Source organism: Mixophyes fleayi, chromosome 8 (genome assembly GCF_038048845.1).
Source record: "Mixophyes fleayi isolate aMixFle1 chromosome 8, aMixFle1.hap1, whole genome shotgun sequence".
Classification (NCBI taxonomy): Eukaryota; Metazoa; Chordata; class Amphibia; order Anura; family Limnodynastidae; genus Mixophyes; species Mixophyes fleayi.
Window position 1 is genome coordinate 58,692,593 of NC_134409.1, and position 19,396 is coordinate 58,711,988.

Consider the following 19,396-nt stretch of genomic DNA (forward strand, 5'->3'; position numbering starts at 1 on the left):
TCCATGTCTCCAAAACCTCAGACAAGGCCTCATCTTTTAAGACATTGTGGTTGAAGAGGCACATTATTTGAGTAGAAGGGTACATAATTAATAATTAACCAGTCAGTGTAAATGCCAAGCTAAATGCTCCTCTGCACAAGGGTACCAAAATTATTGCTTACAAAACTTATATAGAAATGAATTATAGTTACCTTCTACACTAACCAGTCTAGAGGGTCTGTGATTCATGCAAGCTTGAATAAACTTGATTTTTTTATTCTCAAATCATCGGACTCCTACGTTGAAAACAGCTACGACAATATAGATTGGATGGGGAGAAGAAAGAATAGTTCTGAGTCAAGGACCACAATTAGGCAGTGATTTGTGGGCAACGATTAATTGTCATTTTGCATACATCTATATGATATGGGTCTAGAGCTGCCTGAAAATGGCAAAATTCAAGAATTTCCAAATACTGTTGCTAAGCAGTCAGGATGCCTTCTGGTTGCCACTCTAGCGGACATGTGACCCACTCGTCCTATCCCAGAAAGGGGATTGTCTTTATAGTAGTCCCATGATTGGTCTGCTGTACTTTAAATTAGAGATGAGTGGTTTGGAATGGGAAAAATTTGACAGATCCAAATTTTAGTGTCCGAGACAAACCGGTGTTGAATGCCAAATTTAGATCTGAAAACAAGGCAAAGCTTCATTTCCAATAAAATGATGTATCTCACTAGTTTTGGATCGATATCTTCTATATAAACCCCCTCCCATCCCCCATTCTCATCTGCCATTTAGCATGTGGATAGAATGTGGGTTGCAATTCTGTGCTACAGGTGGACAAGTTGAAAGCGGTTATTTATATTGCAATAGCTGTGATTTGACTACATTTTATTTAGAGATCAGTCTGCTAGAATTGTGTGCTGAGAGCAAGGAAATAAAGAGAGGCAGACAGAGGAGTCTGCCTGTGAAATCTACAGAGCCAGATGGTAGAAGGTAAGTATGGAGGGGAGAGGTCTTACTGTAGTAGGGGTGAAGGCTGAATATTAATTTAATGGTGCAGGTGGCTAATAGTCATTTAATAGTAAGTGAGAAATATGAATTTATTTGTGGTTGGCAATTTATTTAATGATGGGGACTATTTCATACACTAGTGGGTCATAATAATGAGTATTAATTTCAGGTGCTATGAAGGCTTTATTTAATTAATGCTAATTTATTTAATGTGGATCTGCATTTATTGAGAAGGAGGGCTATTTATTAATTGTGAATGCCAATTATTTAATATTTGAGTAATTTGTGTACCATTCATTTAATGTGAATGTATGCTGGGGGGGAATTAGATTTATCTATTAATTCTGAATGCTATTGAATTAACGTTGGTGCTAACTGGAGGGGGGATAGGTCAATTTATTAAATGTAAATGCTATTAAAATGTCAGAGCTGATAGATAGGTCTATGTATTAAATATGAATGCTATTCATTTAATGTCAACACTGGTTTCAGGTAGGAAAGCCTAGTTATTAAACATGCTATTGACTTAATTTGGGTCTGGGTGGGGAGAAAGAGGCATAAATGGTTCACTCACTGTTATACTTTACATATTTTTTGTACCTATCCCTTTTTTTCAAACAGGGCCCAGACACTCCAGACAAGCAGCAACTCAGCTTAAGACACAGGCAGCTATGAGTGGGGGAAGTTTCAGGAAAGGTAGGAGAGATAAGTGCAATCTGCCAACTGTTCTGATTCTGATGGGATAGTCCCAATTTTGTGTGACTGTCCCACTCATTCAGGAATTTGTTTCGACCACAAGGATAGCTGGGAGGTATGTCCCGCTTTCCACTGTATTGCTGGTTAAGGGCAAGCTGTGTACAATTGTTAGATGCAAGCAGCTCACCGGTAATAATCAGTACAGTGTGAACCGGAACATTTCTCCCAAATATCCTTGCAGTCCAAACAAAGTCCAGACTGAGCGGGACAGTCACTTAAAATTGGGACTGCCCTACCAGACTGAGAACAGTTGGATACCACTGCTTGGTATTTGAAAAAGATGAGAAGCGTTGGAGAGCAGACTAGCAATATCTCAAATGATAGCCATGCCCTTTGCATACACTCTGGCAGCATCTCATATTAAAGCCCCTCTATAAATCCTGTAAATCCTACATTTGCCCTTTTTCAATGGCTAGTGGTAGTTGTAATAGTACATATAGAATAGACATATGAACTATTTAGTGAAGAAAAAGCAGGGTGTTGTATGACTACGAGAAGCACACCCCAAAAAAACAAAAAGCTTTCTTGCTTTTAAAATCCCAAATGTTTCAATCTGCAAGCAATTGTGTGAGGGCCAGTATCAGTGACATGTGTGTCTATTTAGTTGACCAGAATGGGGTGCTGTGAATGACCTGGCACTGTGTGCTAGCTCTACTATATATAGGATGATGATATTGCTACAGGCACTGCTGCTGCTGAAAGCAATATACCTACCTAGTGGTCTGACATGGTCATGCAGTCTTTGGGTTGACCAATAGCACTTATCCTCATATCCGTAGTTAAGCTGATAGTCGGTACAATGATATTTTCTAGGGTCTGAATTACTTATTGTTTATCCTTCCAATATAACTGAGGTATTGCAGTTTGGGACAACTGGAATCAATATGGAATTTCATAGCATGGACACATGGAGCCTGATTCATTAAGGATCTTAACTTAAGAAACTTCTTATTTCAGTCTCCTGGACAAAACCATGTTACAATGCAAGGGGTGCAAATTAGTATTCTGTTTTGCACATAAGTTAAATACTGACTGTTTTTTCATGTACCACACAAATATCAACTTTAAATTTCATTGTACAAATAAGCTATCAAGTATTTGTGTGCTGCATGAAAAAACAGTCAGTATTTAACTTATGTGCAAAACAGAATACTAATTTGCACCCCTTGCATTGTAACATGGTTTTGTCCAGGAGACTGATATAAGAAGTTTCTTAAGTTAAGATCCTTAATGAATCAGGCCCTTGATCTCAACTAATCTGCTAAAACATGATGCATTGATGGTGAAAATTGGATGCACATCCAATGCTAACTTAGCTATCATGGCTTTAGTGATCTGCTGTGCAATAGGAAACTGTCTGTCATGCTTGCAAACGCTTGCTTCACACAGACAATTGTTTTTTAAAGCTATGCTTTCTCTACTTGGTCCCCCTCTCAAGTAGTAGTCTTGGAGATATATTAAATTACCCACAATGTTCCTGAGAACATTGCTACTGCACATTTTAACCAACAGTATGATAAAAATATCTGCTCATTTTTGATCGCAGCTCTGTAACTTGTGAACAAAAATTAGTGGATACTTCACAGAAAAAAATAAGCGTGAGGTGTCTCTGTGGACCTCCTGGAGTCACGTTGCGCATATTCCCCTTAGCGTTGATGATAATTTAAACCTAGAAATTGGGGATACTACTTTGAAACTTGCTAATGTGCAACAGGATGAGAGAGATAATTGTGGATCTGAAAATGTTACAATTGTTGTACTTGAACAAGATAATGAGGACAATGATGTATATGTCCAAGTAAGTCTGTCAGCAGTAGTAACTCCTCATGCCCATGATAAGTGCCTTGTCATGCATGTTCAAATTACCAAAAAATCCACCTCTTGCATGTGGAAATATTTTTATCCCAACCCAGACAACACTTGTCATCTGCAGCCTTTGTGACGCCACAATTAGTAGAGATATGCACCTCCTATCTGCATCATCATTATCATTTATTTATATAGTGCCGGCTATCACTGGCTAGACATCAAAATCTCTGAAGGGGACTGTAAAATCTCTGAAGAGGGCTGTAAAAATGACAGATGGGGGCTGTAAAAAATGGCAAAAGGGGACTTTAAAAAATGGCAGAATGGTGCTGTAAAAATGGCTGAAGGGGCTGTAGAAATGACAGGAGGGGTTGTAGAGATGGCCGAAGGGGCTGTAAAAATGGCTGAAGGGGTCTGTAGAAATTTCTGAAGTGGGCTGTATAAATGACAGAAGGGGGCTGTATGAAAGGCAGAAGCGGGCTATAAAAAACCCCAGAATGGGGCTGTAAAAATATCCGACGGGGCTGCAGAACTGACAGAAGGGGGGCTTTTAAAGAATAGAGCAGCTTTGGAGGGGCATGATCTCTATATTGTTTGGCGATCACAAGGATTATTATGGTCCAACTCAGAAACAATGTCATTTTATAATATGATGGTTAATTTTGTATGTACAGTACAGACCATTAAAATGAGCAATGGTAAATTATTAATTATTTTCACATCTCTTTTATAGATTCAAACCAGAAAGGCAAAGATAAATTCATCATTTCAGACTTTAAACAAATAATATCACCCCATTTACAGGTCACCTACACTTTCCTTCAACTTCTCTTTACAACAGGCATTGTGCCAAGTAGTCCCACCGCAACTTCACTTTTTAACATCATGTGGGGTACATTTCTTAGATCAGTTGCAATTTATAATTTTAGATTAATACATTACTTCAGGAACATGTGTCTAACTTCTGCTAAAAGATTACATATTAATTTGTCAGCTAATATTGTTAACTCTTTACATCCTAAGTATATAAGCATAACATAACCTGTATTATTCAACTTCCATTTAGTATATATTGATTATCCATATCTGGATGATCTCTGTATTGTGTGGCGGTTACATGGATGGTCTCTGTGTTCTCAGTGGTCACTAGAATGCTAAATACTAGCCAGAGAGGGCTGGTAGATGTTAGTATTTGATTATAGTTCTTTGATAAAACAATTTCATATACTGCATTTTATTGTCTATCTATGCTTATACTACGGGTTACTTTTATCTGGCCATAATGGAGGAGCTTAGTCATTAAGAGTTTGTTAACATTTTGCATTATATTATAATTTCTGGATAGCCCCAACTTTCCAGAAGACAGCTAGATGACAGCAAAGCTGCAAGTACAAGCAAGAGAGAACAACAGGGAATCAAAGCTGCAAGAACAGGAAAAAGTAAGAGAATTTGAACCCTGGGGAATACTCCTGAATATTCATATTCCGGAGTATACCTATACAACTGAACAGTGTTGGACTGGCCCACCGGGACATTAAGGTAATCGGCGGTGGGCTCCACTATCCAGTGGCCCTGCCCCCATCCTGAAGGGGGTGTGGCCACAATCGTGCACCAATGGGTCAGCTGTATGCCTTCCCAGGCTGGTCCTATAATGGACTGACTGGGCAGGCCTGAAAAAGGGAACTTCATTAATTTCCTGGTTCAAGTAGGAGGAGCTACACAGCCCTTTTCCTGCTACAGCTGCTGGAGATAAGGTAAGTGTCATTATAATAAGCGTGTCTGTTTGTTTCTTTATTTGTTGCTGTAGGGACATGTGTGTGTGGCACTGAGGGTTTGTTACAATGTAATGTGTGTGTGATGGTGGAGGGGACTTGTGGCAATGTAATGTGTGTGAGTGTGATGGCACAGGTGATTTGTGGAAATTTAATGTGTGTGTGATGGCACAGGGGGGTTTTGGCAATGTAATGTATGTGTGAAGGCATAGGGAGCTTTTTTTAATGTAATGTGTGTGAGTGTGTTGGCACAGGGGTTTGTGGCAATGTAATGTGTGCTTGTGATGGCACAGGAGATTTGTGACAATGTAATGTATTTGTGTTCCAGGATTTACCCTGGAACACCCGGAGATACGATCTCCATGCCCAAAGGATAACCCATGGCACCTTTGGTTGCGTAGATCTAGCTTTGTGTTTGAATGCCCCAATGGGTTTGTACAATGTTTTCAGGTTGTTTTGCTTTATGATATAATAGACAACAGATGGATGGCTTATCATGACTACACGACACTCAGGGTCTCGGCCATTACGGGGCTTACCAAGTCTTCAAGTCTGATGGTGGCTGGTGGCTCTTGACAAGTCAAACCACATTTATCATTAACTCTAATAGTCATCGAGCATCATATACAGCTCCATCAGTGGGCTCTTCAAGTAATGTTTCCCATATTGGCCAACTATATTTGTAACTATCTAGTCCTGTTTTTTCTTAAATTCGTGTATACCAATCTAAGATACGTATAAAAATAGTCAGGTTCTGGGCGCTTGTAAAGGAAAGATATATCAATTTAATATGGATAGGTCCACAATACGCTCCGGCCGGAACGAGACAGCTTAGATGTGTTAAACAATTAACATGCATCAATTGACACTGCCGAAAACAATGATAATGGTAAAAAACACTATAAACTCAGTGTGATTGAAAATATGGTTAGAGTGCACTTGCAAGCTACTAAAATATGAAATGACAATTGATATGAACCGCAAAAAGGGAATGTAAGGATATATAATGTCCAGAGTTGTAAAATAAAAATGTTGGTGATGATGAAAAATGCAAGCAAAAATGAAATTGGTAGCCGTTACTCACATGAAGCAGGGATGTCTGGCTGTCTATAATGCAGACAGGCACTTAGTAGCGGTCCCAGAGTCTGTGCTGATGAGGTTAGATATAACGTTGATTTCAATGATAAAAAGCACCCAGCAGAATGCCAATTTTTAAAACAAGAATGAGGAAGAAAGTTCTTCTAGTTCCTAAAGGGAAATCCTCTCCTTCTTGTTGAAAGAAAAAATGATCCCGCTCAAATAGCGTGTGCACGCTGCGGGATATCTTCGTGTTGAGATTAAATGTATGGATATCAAAATGCCTCCAATAATGGACAGGTACAATCTAAGATATCCTGGTCCAACGGCTTTGTAACTGTGAGCGTTCCGTCAGCTCTTTGTTTGCTAAATAAGGAGATTTTTTCTCTGCTATAAGTCCTCGATACACTAATTTTAGCTTCGGGGGCTTATTAGGCTATAATATTTGTACAAAGCTATTACAGCATGAGCATGTCCAAGTACAGGACTTCAGTGACACTGGAAAATACTTTTATGTGTAGTTAATTTTACACACCGCTCACTCCTACACTAAATCTATTTCATAGCATATCATGACAATCTTCTAGAGTGTAACAGCAATGAAATGAGCCCAGGGCAGCGAGATCAATCCGGGTTATTATTTGTTACACCCTGCACTTTACACTATTCCTTTACTCTTGCTGAAGCAATGTTGTTAGGGGCCACAGGGCAACACATCTCTGAACTTTTGCTTGCGTAATAGGCGTAAGTAAGTGTACATATACAGACATGGTCCCATCGAATGGCTCTATGGCAGAGACAATAGCAATGACCACAAGTCAGAGGTCTGAGAAGTACCATTTGGGTACGGGCTTCGGTGGTCATATTTTACCTGCAGACTGACCATATGTCCGGTGGATCTTGCATAAAATATACAGCCTTCAGTTAATAAGGGTGATCCACACTTAAATTCCACCCTTGACTATCTCCAAGTGGAGCAACCTTTTCACCATCTAGCGATGGTTTTTCTGTTTAGCTCACAAAAAACTCAATACCCATTCAAATATGAGTAGGGCAGCTACCACTGCTGCCTTGGGCCCTGTACAATTACAATTAAGAAAGTCCGATAACTACAAGGCCTCTAAGCAGCACACGGATTATACTTAACCCTGGAAGGTTCCTGTCCTACCATGTTTGTTATGAAGCTAGGGCTACATCCCTCCTTCTGACTGGTCTTTCCATAGGTCAGCCAGCCTTTTGTACAGTAGGTAGCTAGCAGTCCTCTAGGGGCTGTCACATGTCTATTTCACAAGGAGGCAACAGAGATACCATGAACACGTAGAATTAACAAGTCTAAAACAGACCATGTAGAGGTTGGTGGATTCAATTGTGGCCAAAGCATAAAGATTGATATTGGCCCGCTAGCATTAACGAAATGGTGATTCTTGTGGTGGCTCATGAGATAGCAGCACAATGATGCTAATTGATAGTCTCTCTGGAATTGCAAGTTCTAACCCCTTTTATGGTAAGTTTGTGCCCATGAAGTAATTTGTTCTATATATTTTGGCATTGGATCTCCCTATTCCCCCTTGTTTTAGTACATTTAGTCATCATCATCATTTATTTATATTTAGTTAGTTCACCAATCACAAAAAATAAAATATCTAGGTTTAGACCCATTGTTATATGGCACCCATTCCTTTATAACTGGGGCGGCTACGTCCGCAGCAGCTTTGGCGTCATCATCCATGGAGGTCATAAAGATGTTGGGTAGATGGAAGTCAGCAGCCTACAAGACTTACATTAGGCCTAATGTTTAAGTGCTGTGTGGTTTGTTTTGCTAATTTGCCTTAGCTTTGTTTCTTGATTCACCTCATGTTCTCGAGCTTTCTCTGGCCTCACCTTTACACCCGACCTCTCTTCCCCCTCCCAACACCCCTCTTTCATGGAATCCCTCCTTCCCTTTCCTGGTTACCCAAGGCTCCTCAGCTCGTTGCGATTACCTTGGACATGAAGGGATTTTTCCGTTTTTTTCCCTGGATTAAGACCTGATTAATGGTGAGCCTCCAGGGTTTTATTCTGGTTTCTACCTTCGTTTGGATGACCTATCCTTCCCACAAACCCCACCTCACCCCCTCCCTTTTCTACGTCCAAGCTATACTCCATGCTTAACATACTTTATGTCATCCTATATTTGCACTATGATGCCTTATATGTGATGCATATAGTACATGCTGCGGTGCTTAAAACTCTATCTCTTCCTGCAGGTTTGTATGGCAGCTGCCAAAAGCATTTGGATCATCGGGAATTCGTATATTTTCTGGGCGGCTAAGGTTAAGTCGAGGTTTGAGAGATTGGGTGATGTTCAGATTAATTGGCTAGGTAGATGGGGTCTCTGTTTGCCCGGTTTCCTGCCATGGTTATACCGGCAAGTAGAGCAATGGGGACCCCTGACATTTTAGTCATTATTTAGGCAGGAAGGACTTAGGCAGAGGAAAATCCCTTGACCTGATTATTCGTATTAGAGAGGATCTGCAGTATATTAGTACAACATGTCATGCCACTACGATAGGCTTGTCCGCTATGATTTCACGACTGACCTGGAGGTCTGTAATTCCATAAAAAACAATCCTCACAATGGCGAGAAAGCTGAATAGTGCAATCCGGAAGGTTACTAGGTCCCTGGGGGGTTTAAATATAGATCACCCAGCTATAACAGCGGATAGGGTGAGTCTTTACAGGATAGATGGTGTGCACCTCTCAGATGAGGGGTTATTTCTTTTATGGAGAGGATATAGTCGGAGTTGAGGAGTCGGATTGTTTTGGATGGTGGCGGGCTGCTTTGCCCGTAGGGCAGCAGCGTGGATGGAAGGCACTGCGATCAACGGCTGATACATATGGCGCTATCGTGATTGGCCGCAGGTCTCTGTCCCCATCGAAGCAACGGTAACACTTGGCCCTTCTGTGGGGAGGGTCCTTGTCCAGCTCAGTGAGGGAGGGCATGTGAGTTTAGATGGGGTGCAGTTACTCTGATGCCAGGTTAGCGCCGGTCAGGCATTTAAAGGCTATTTCCGTTTTAAGTGCATTCACGGCAGTTCGCCATGTCCACCCTTGGTTTTGGGTATTGTTCTGGTAGCTGTCCCGTAGTGCTCTTTCTCCGCCACCAAATTTAATTAATAAATCTGTCACCTGCTTTAGCCACTTTATATATGTCTCCATGTCTTTATTTTTAGATTAGTTAAGTACGTAAAGGTCTTGTGAAGGGGAAGAAGGGCATACATAGTGAACTATTTAGTCTTACTATGTATCTTGACTCAAATTGAAAGACAGAGGAAAGTCATGTTTTGTAGGGGCACTCAATGATTTGTGATTAAATTTAAAACGTACATTTTATTCATTCATTTAAAATAGTAATGAAGTCCTTAAATGATACATTTTTCACTAGTTGTGAAATAAAAACACAAAAAAATATATATAAATAATAAACAAGTCAATAAAATGGCGGTAGAACCGTCACATCTCACTGTGTTATGAAGTGATAACCATGGTTATCCAAAATATATTTTCTTATGATAAAAGGAAATCAAGAACCGCCTGCTGTCTAAGCACCTATAATAATCTACAGGGGCATAAAGAACCGTATTAATTGTTATTTGTTAGGTCCTTTGTGGGAGAATACCTGATAATATGAACAGGTTGAAAAGGATCACTATCGGATTTAAATATCTATAGATGTCAGACCTCTCTGATATGTGTTTACTAATATTCAATCCCGGGAATTACATTGAATTATATCTTATTTAATTTCACAGAGTGGTTAAGCTTTGTTTCAGAGAACATATAATACGTTCTGCTTGTTCCTTATTGATACGGAACAAGTAAAAATATTGAAGAAGTCAGATTCCCATTTGCCCTCCACAATTCATTATAAAATGACCTCCGTTTAATTAATTATATTATTCTGACAATATATGCATTAACCGCGATATACCATTCTATATAGTGCTATTATTAGTATCTATAGTCTCATCCACATTGATATGGTCACTAAGTTCTTTAGCAGATTTCAATGAATCCTTACCTTCCTGCTGCTACCAAGAATTTTAGGGCGAACACACTCTCAAGATTCTTCGACTCCTCTGATTTGGGTTCTCCTCTGCCTACTAAACCCATTATCTCTCCTGCTAAGATTCTGGCTTTAACAAGATCCATCAGGTCCCACTGGGCGTTCTTTTGTTGAGACTCACTTACGCAATAAAGTACAGAGATAGGCTCATAGGTTAAAACTTGCTGGACATGCCAGCATCAAGAAGATGGTTGCTTTTCCTTTCTTGTCTTTATTGGTGGCCCTCACTGGTCTCAGGCATTCGAAAGCACATCCAGGCCTGCGAGATCTGTGCTTCACATAAATCCCTCAGACAGCCTCTGGCCGGTCTTCTTATGCATCTTCTGATTCTGAAGTCTCCATGGTCCAGTATTAGCATGGATTTTTATTAAGCATCTTCCCAACAGTCATGTATTTTCTTACATTTAGATGGTAGTTGACTGATTTTCGAAGCTCGCTCACTTTGCTGCTCGCAAGGGTCTTCCTTCTGTTTCTGAATTGAAATCTTAATTTATCTCACATATCTTCCGCATCCAATTCTGCCCTCAAGAAATCATCTCCAACCGCAGAGAGCAATTTGTTTCCAGGTTCTGCAGGGCCTTTTGCAAATAGCTTGGGATCCATCTAAAGTTTTCATCTGGATACCACCCACAGACGAACGGTCAGACTGAGCGGATCAACCAGGATTTAGAATCTTAACTTCGATGCATCTGTTCTGAACTACAGTCTTCCTGGAGCAAAGTTCTTCCTTGGGCCGAATTCTCCCATAACAGTCACATTTTTTCTAGACCTGGACCCAAGTTCAAGCTAAGTTACAACAGTCCTTGAACCGTTATAAACTTTTTGCGAATTTCGATCAGAGAAATCATCTTGTGCTTTGTGTAGACGACAAAGTCTGGCTTTCAACCCAGAGTCTCAAACTCAAGGTGCCATCCATGAAGTTTGCACCCTGTTACATTTCCCATTTCTCATGTTATTAATTATGTCACTTACAAACTTCAATTGCCTCCCTCCCTTCGGGTACACAATTAATTTCACATTTCCTTGTTGAAGCCACTTATCCTCAATGAATTCTCTAATAGTTCTTCTCGTCCTCCGCCTGTCAAGACGGCCCTAGGCGATGAAATTGAGGTGGAATGGATCTTAAAGAGACAAATTCTCCAAGGCAACACCCGTGCACTGGAAGGGTTATGGTCCTGAGGAAAGATCATGGATCAGCAAGGGGTATCTTCATGTCCCTCGCCTTACCAAAACAATCAAGCCTGGAATTTGCAGCAGGATTGAATTTATCGATCCAAATGACTATCTGCCTATGGTACAAACCATATGTACCATATTTCCCCAAGTATAAGACGCACCTTTTCCCCCCCAAATTTTGGGTCTAAAAAAAAGGTGCGTCTTATACACTGCAAGCGCTACTTACCTTAATGAAGAAGTCGGCACCTGGTGTGAGAAAGAAGTCCCTGCTAATCGCAACAGTGTCCCCGCTGGCTGCATCACACAGGATGTCTGTGCTGGCTGTTTTACACAGCTTGTCCCCCGCTGGCTGCTTCCCACAGCGTGTCCGTGCTGGCTGTTTTACACAGCTTGTCCCCCGCTGGCTGCTTCCCACAGCGTGTCCGTGCTGGCTGTTTTACACAGCTTGTCCCCCGCTGGCTGCTTCCCACAGTGTGTCCGTGCTGGCTGTTTTACACAGCTTGTCCCCCGCTGGCTGCTTCCCACAGCGTATCTGTGCTGGCTGTTTTACACAGCTTGTCCCCCGCTGGCTGCTTCCCACAGCGTGTCCGTGCTGGCTGTTTTACACAGCTTGTCCCCCACTGGCTGCTTCCCACAGTGTGTCCGTGCTGGCTGTTTTACACAGCTTGTCCCCCGCTGGCTGCTTCCCACAGCGTATCCGTGCTGGCTGTTTTACACAGCTTGTCCCCCGCTGGCTGCTTCCCACAGCGTGTCCGTGCTGGCTGTTTTACACAGCTTGTCCCCCGCTGGCTGCTTCACACAGCGTGTCCCCGCTGGCTGCTTCACACAGCGTGTCTCCGCTGGCTGTTTTCACACAGCTTGCCCTCGCTGATTGGCAAAAGGACCTTAAGGTCCTTCAGGCGCCTCCCACAGTCTCGGAGCTGTAAGTCTTTATGTAATACATCTTTTTTTTCATTTTGGGCCCCAAAATTAAGGTGCGTCTTATACAGGGGTGCGTCTTATACTTGGGGAAATACGGTATATCACATGGACTAAAAGGTTTTTGCCTGTGATTTATTCATGTGTCTAATGTATGTTCAAATCAGTGCACTGATAAATGTTTTCTGATTTTATGAACTTGTTTCACCATTTAATACAATGTAGTTACAATAATAACAACATGTTTATGGTCATATTATATTAACGCATAATATCTGATTACACACCACTTCAATAACACCATATTGCGCCTGGGAACCTTTCTTTGTTAATAACATGACATCAGTAGCGCACTCACATCATGTAGACATTTTGATATCAATACAGTTACCAAAGGAAGTAACCATCATTAAATGTAAAGCTCACACATATGAAAAAGACTTGATATCACTGGGTAATAGCAGGGCAGGCGAAGCTGCCAAATGGTTAGCAGATTTATCTATGAATATGACAACTGACAAAGTGATGGTCTTTGAAACAATGAACACACAAAAAATAATTGAAATACATCATTTGTGTTCTCTACAGGAAAGGGCGGTCTGGAAGGTGAAGGGATGTGGTCAAGCGTCCTCTGGACTCTGGAGAGATGGACAAGGTAGGCCCGTGGCTCCCAGAGCATATGTTCCAAGCCTAGCTGAGGTTGCACATGGTCTGCTTCATCTGGATAAAGAAGCTATGTGCAAGCTGGTAAGATCATACTTGTGCGCACTAGGTTGCTTTTCGCAAGCTTTTAAGAAGGCAATGTCTTGTCTTACTTGTTTGAAGAAAAATGTTGGAAAGACAAAATCAACAGAGCCATCCCATATCCCTCCTACAGATGGACTTTTCCAGGTAATACCAATGAACTTAATCCAATTGCCACATTGTAGGAATCTGAAGTATGCATTGGTGTGTACTGATGTATTATTTAACTGGATAGAGGTATTTCCAGTTCCCACTAATACTGCTGTTTCACACCCAGTAATTTGTATGCAGATATGGTATCCCTAGAGTTACAGAAAGTGATAGGAGTACTCATTTTACTGGTGATATCTTTCAGATCATGTGTAAAATGTATGGGCATTAATAGTAAATTACACGCTCTTTATAGGCCACAAGCAAGTGGAAAAGTAGAGAGGGTAAATGGTACAATCAAGAACAAATTGAGTAAGGTGATGGCGGAAACTGGACTGGAGTGGCTGGAGGTTTGCCACTAGTCCACTAGTCCTCCCCTGCATCAGAACCACTCTTAGACCAATTGTTAACCTGTCAGGCTCACCTGATGGTATATTACCAGAGATCAGTTAAAATGTAATGATGAAGAGACTGTTCAAAATGCTATTAAGAAAAGTAAATAGTTGAGACAGCAACAAAAAAAATTCAAAATACTGTCTCCTGATATGCTACGCACTAACTGTCATGATGTTGCAATGGAAGAATATGTTATGAACTTTAATTTCCTATGCTCAAATTGTTTAACAGACAGGTGGGAAGGAAAGTTCCAAGTGTTGATGACCAGGACCACATTTCTGAAAGTAGCAGAAAGAGACAATTGGATCCATTTCACCTACTGCAGAAAGTCATAAATCTGAAGAAGGTTCAAGATAAAGCTGAGGCTGACACTACAACCCTGTCACTTGTGAATCTTTTCCGGGAGATTATAGTTAATAACACTTGAGCCAAGGACTTCACAAAGACTATTATTTCATCATGGAATGGTGGTTTTTCTGTTTTTCCTTTTCCACTGTTTAATAGTGCAAATATCAAATGTTTTATATATTATTTATATATCTATACATACATACATACATACACATATACACAGTGCCATGAAAAAGTATTCACTCACTTTCTGATTTTCTCTGTTATTACACTGTGTTATTGCACTTTTATGACTCATGATGTTTTTTGAACAATAAATATTAAATTAAATAATAAAGAGAATATATGAACAAATAACACTTTTTAAATTATTTTTTACTATTGTTTACATAGCATCAAGTAATTACACAGCAGTGTACATAGAATAGGGAGAGATTCAGTGCCAGGAAGATGGTAACTACAATTTTATCAAAAAGTATGTTTTCTTACTTTGGTTGAGAAAAGTTTTCAATAATTGTTTCAAAGCAGAATCCTCACATCAGTTCACTTTCAATGCTCAGAAAAGTAAATGCCTTTAAATGCTCATCCTTATCCCATCATTATAAGAGTTAACTTGCTAAACAAATGCTCTTCTGAGCAATTTGTGACCATTAAACAAAGGTACATTCTCAGACAAACAGATACATTGGGGGGAAAATCTGCAATCTTTTCTTCATACAAAAACTTAAATTGTGATGAAATTGTGTGACAGCTCCTTCCTGGCAAACTGTACAAACTGAACCATTTCTTGAGGATACACTTCTTTTCCTTGATCTTGTGGATAATGCTCAGCCAATTTTTTATCCTCTTCCATTATTTCTCTGTTCGTCATCATGGAGAGTGAAGAGATAGTAACAATCAGAAGTCATTTGATGGACAGAGGCATCAGTAGATATTTTAGTCAAGTAGATACCCAATTGTAAAGCACTACGTAATTTGCTGTCAGTATATAAAAATGTTGATGGTGATTGTCTGCATCCATACTACAAAACTTCAAAGACTACACACACAATACATTTTGAATGTTACAGGGCATCCATCATAGACAGTGAAGTTACAGTAATAGGCAGAGATCACTGGATGAACAGTGGAAAAAGTTAATAGAGTTAGACATTTATAAAAGTAAATAGACAAAGGTGGCCTGCAACTATACTAAAAACTTCAAAGACTAGTACTATGCACTCTTTGATGGGCAGAGCATTTATCAGTAAGAGCAGAGCTTTCCAATACCTTGTTTTACTTATATGCTATGAGTAAAGTAGATATGTGCCATAATGCTGCCCTTGTGAATCAAACAAGGGAACTCTGATATATATGCCAGCTAGCATGTAAATCTACATTCAGCTAACATGTCCAGTTTTAGATTATTATGTCAATCTCAATTCATCTGTTTGGCTAAGGTCAACTGCAGTATCAGACCTAGTACAGTTGGTTCGGGACAGGGCCCATAGGTGAACTGAACATGCAGTGGTGGTTGGACTGGAATGCTCACCTTGCACAACCACGGGGTAAAGGGAACTGCGGCGGATGAATAAATGTATAGATTAGAGATGCTCGGGATCGGTTTTCGGAAAACCGAGCCCACCCGAAAGTAGCCAATCTGAGTACTGAGCCGAGCTGGCTTGGTACTTTCATAGACCATCATAACTGAAAACGAGGAAAAACGTCATTGTTGCGTTGTTGGATCTTGCAAGTTTTGGATTCTATAAGTTCCGCCCTCCACAGAGATTCTGTGCCATTTCACAGAGAGACACAGAAGGTGTATCATGGTTGTTGGCAGTCTCCAGTGTAGTTGGGCAGCGTCATAGCTTAAACAGAAAGAGGAGGGGTGGCAGTGTTCTTCAAACTCTCCAGTGACATACTACAGAGTTATAGTTCCCACAGAAAAAGGAGAGGAGGCAGTTATCAGTGCTGAAAGACAAATTATAGGGCTGGCAGTGTTCTTCAAAGTCTCCAGTGACATTCTACTGTGCCATAGCTCATACAGAAACAGGAGGGGTGGCAGTGTCCTTGTCAGTCTCCAGTCTCCAGTCATATTGTTCTTGACACTCGTCAGTCTTCAGTCATGATGATAGTTATCCCTCTACCACACGTGCTAAAGCCTATGTTCAAGTGCATAGTGGTTTTAAGTCAGGGAAGCAAAAATGTAAATAAAAAGCTTGTAACTTTTAAAGAAAGAAACACCTCTCTAATCAAGGTAAAAGTTTTCTGTAAAAAAACATAACTTTGCTACATGCCATTCTACCCAAAATATCACCAAGCATACCAGCATCAGCTAGCTCCCTTCTCTAAGCCTAGATCTCAGCACCTGCAATCTACACTGTCATCATTCTCACCCTCTTCAGTGTGTACATCATCCTCAAACACTACTAATTCATCTCGCTGGAATCCACCCTCACAGAAGTTTGTGTACTTTGATGTAATTGCCGGTAATGGCCTTCCTTGTGGAATTTGTAGTTCATTTTATGGCAGACCTGTCACAATTTGTGGGTAATTCCTTTAGACCAGACCAAATGTCAACATGTTGGGCTGACTCATCTGCATCACCACTGGGTGTCTTGGAAAAGCTTAGTTTTTTCCTCGCAGAAACTAAAAGAGGAGACATCATTGTGTCATGTACCAATTGAGCTGTCAGCTTGCTGACCAGGAGCTCATTGCATCTCTTTAGATCTGAGTCAGTTGGAAAGAATAAGAAGACTTAGCTCTTAAACTTAGGATCAGTTGGAAAGAAAAAGAAGACATAGCTTTTAAACCTAGGATCAAGCACAGTTGCCAAAATGTAGTGATCCCATTTCAAGATGTTGATAACTCTTGGATCCTGACGAAGCGAATTAAGTACTTGATCTACAAGTCCAACATAGTTAGTGGAAATGCTTTGTTTCATTTCCTCCTTCAATTTCTCTAGCTGCTTTTCAGAAAGTCTAATTAGGGGAATCACTTGACTCAAGCTAACAGTGTCTGCACTATCTCTACAGGTGACTACTTGGAGTGGTTTCAGCACCTTGCAGAACACGGAAAGTATTCTCCACTTCACTGGACTAAAGTAAATGACCCGATATTTTGGGACACAGACAGCATCTACTGCATGTCACTGTCATTTTTTAAAAAGCTCTGTACCACCAAGTTGATTGTGTAAGCAAAACTCTAATAATATCCTCAGAAGACTCCAAGCAAGATAAGCCATGTTGCAATGACATCACTTCATTTTTCAAACAGGTTGTCAGTGGTATGCCTCTTAGTGAAGCAGATAATACACAGAGTAGCCTGCCTCTGAAAGATCTGGCGATGCTTGTTAGATGCTGCTGCTGTTCCTGCTGCTGAAGTCGATTTACTAACCCAGTGGGCTGTCACAGTCATATAATCTTTAGTTTTCCCAGGTCCACTTGTCCACATATGTGAGGCTAGGTGTACAGTGGGTAGAATGGCATTTTGTAGTCCAATAATTTTCTTTTTTGTAACCTCCTGAAACAGGTAAGAAATTGCTTGTCTAGTAAAATGGTGTTCAGATGGAATTTGGTACCGGAGACACAGGACATAAATTAACTGTCTTTTTCCTGCTGCATTAATGGTGGATATTGAACGCTGATCTAATACTAGTATAGTCACCATGGCCTCTGTGATCCACTGTGCCACTGGGTGACAGCTGCCATTTTTGCTTCCTCTTACAAAGGATTGTTTAACAGATAACTGTTGTAAACTACTAGTAGTCTTCTTCTTGGTCTGCTTCTGGGTTGAAGATCCAACCCAGCAGCAGGAGCAGCAGCAGCGGGCCTAACGCTCAAGGATTCTTCTGAGGAATCCTGGATAGGGGAGGAGTCATCTCACCTTAGCAACTTGGATGTAGGACTAACTCCGATCACTTGTGAAGATATTGATGATGAAGGTGTTGGTGGTGTAAATTGCAGGTGCTGGGATCTAGTTGAAAGAAGGGAGGTAGCTGATGCTGGACTGCTTGTTGTATTTTTTTTAGCATAAATCTCTGATTTTTTCCCAAGAGCTTTCAATGAACTAGCTTCAAATGGCGTAACATGGATGAGGTTCCTAGATGGTAAAGGTCCCTACCTCTACTGACTGTGTCTTTACAATGGCTAGACAACTGTTGTCAGGATTTGGGTAAAAATAATTCCACAGATAAAATTTGGATTTTGTGGTCTTATGCCCAGGCATGACAATGGCCTTCTTCTTATCACTGGCAAGAACTGCTTCCACTGGTCCATGACTTGCCACAGTAGAATTCATTAACAGCACTGTTTGCTTAGGTGCCTTAAGCCCATTGTTAGCTTGTTTTGTGTGGTCCCTAACAAACCAAGCACGTCAGCCACAAAAGTGGCACTCCTTGTCGCTGGAGTGCTTGCTTTGTTAAACTGTACATGTCCTTTTCAATATCTTACATAAGGGTGGGTGGGTGGGCCATCTTGCACCACTTTTCTTTTCTGCCTCTGCTGTGTGGCAATGTTTCCTAGATGTGCTATGAACTGCCGTGTGTTTGTATCGTTTCTCTGTTGCTTAGCATCCAGCCAGCTTACTGCAGTCTCTCTCTGAAAGTGGATGAAAATAATATTGTGACCTGTGAGGTGGTCAAAACTGACTGGAAATTACTGGAAATTAGTGATATTTAGGTTAGTAATAATGTAGGAGCAATAAAAGAGCAAAATTATGTGATTTTAGCAATTTTTCTAAAAAAATACAGATTCAAAACCAAAACCAAAACACGTGAGGGCAGTTTTGCCAAAACCAAAACCATAACAAAAGCACAAACTTAATCCAGATCCCAAACCAAAACCAAAACATGGGGGTCAGTGAACATCTCTAGTATAGTTGGAGATATGATGGCTGACGATTTATGCGATAGAGTTAGGGAACTGTATAGACTGTTTAATTATTTTTTTAATTGAACCAGAGAAAGCAAATAGTGGCAGAGTTAAAAAATCCTTCATTAAGACAAGACTAGATGCAAGACCTCATCTTGAAAAGGACATGTGCATAGTTTAACAAAAGAAGCACTTCAGTGTCAGGGACTGATACTTTTGTGGCTGAAGTGCTTGATTTGTTTGTGTCCCCCACAAAAGCAAACATTTTGGTTGTTGAACTGGAGAGTAGACAGGGATGTTAA

General features: G+C 40.6%; 1 long non-coding RNA gene across 1 annotated transcript in view; it reads left to right on the forward strand.

The window, feature by feature from the left end:
• LOC142099309 (uncharacterized) overlaps positions 1 to 14,532 on the forward strand; it is a 151,603-nt gene extending 137,071 nt beyond the window's left edge. Inside the window, exons 2-3 of the long non-coding RNA XR_012678509.1 lie at positions 13,192 to 13,258; positions 14,125 to 14,532. This is a non-coding gene — a long non-coding RNA (uncharacterized LOC142099309). The remainder of the gene's footprint in view (positions 1 to 13,191; positions 13,259 to 14,124) is intronic.
• Positions 14,533 to 19,396: the final 4,864 nt, after the last annotated feature.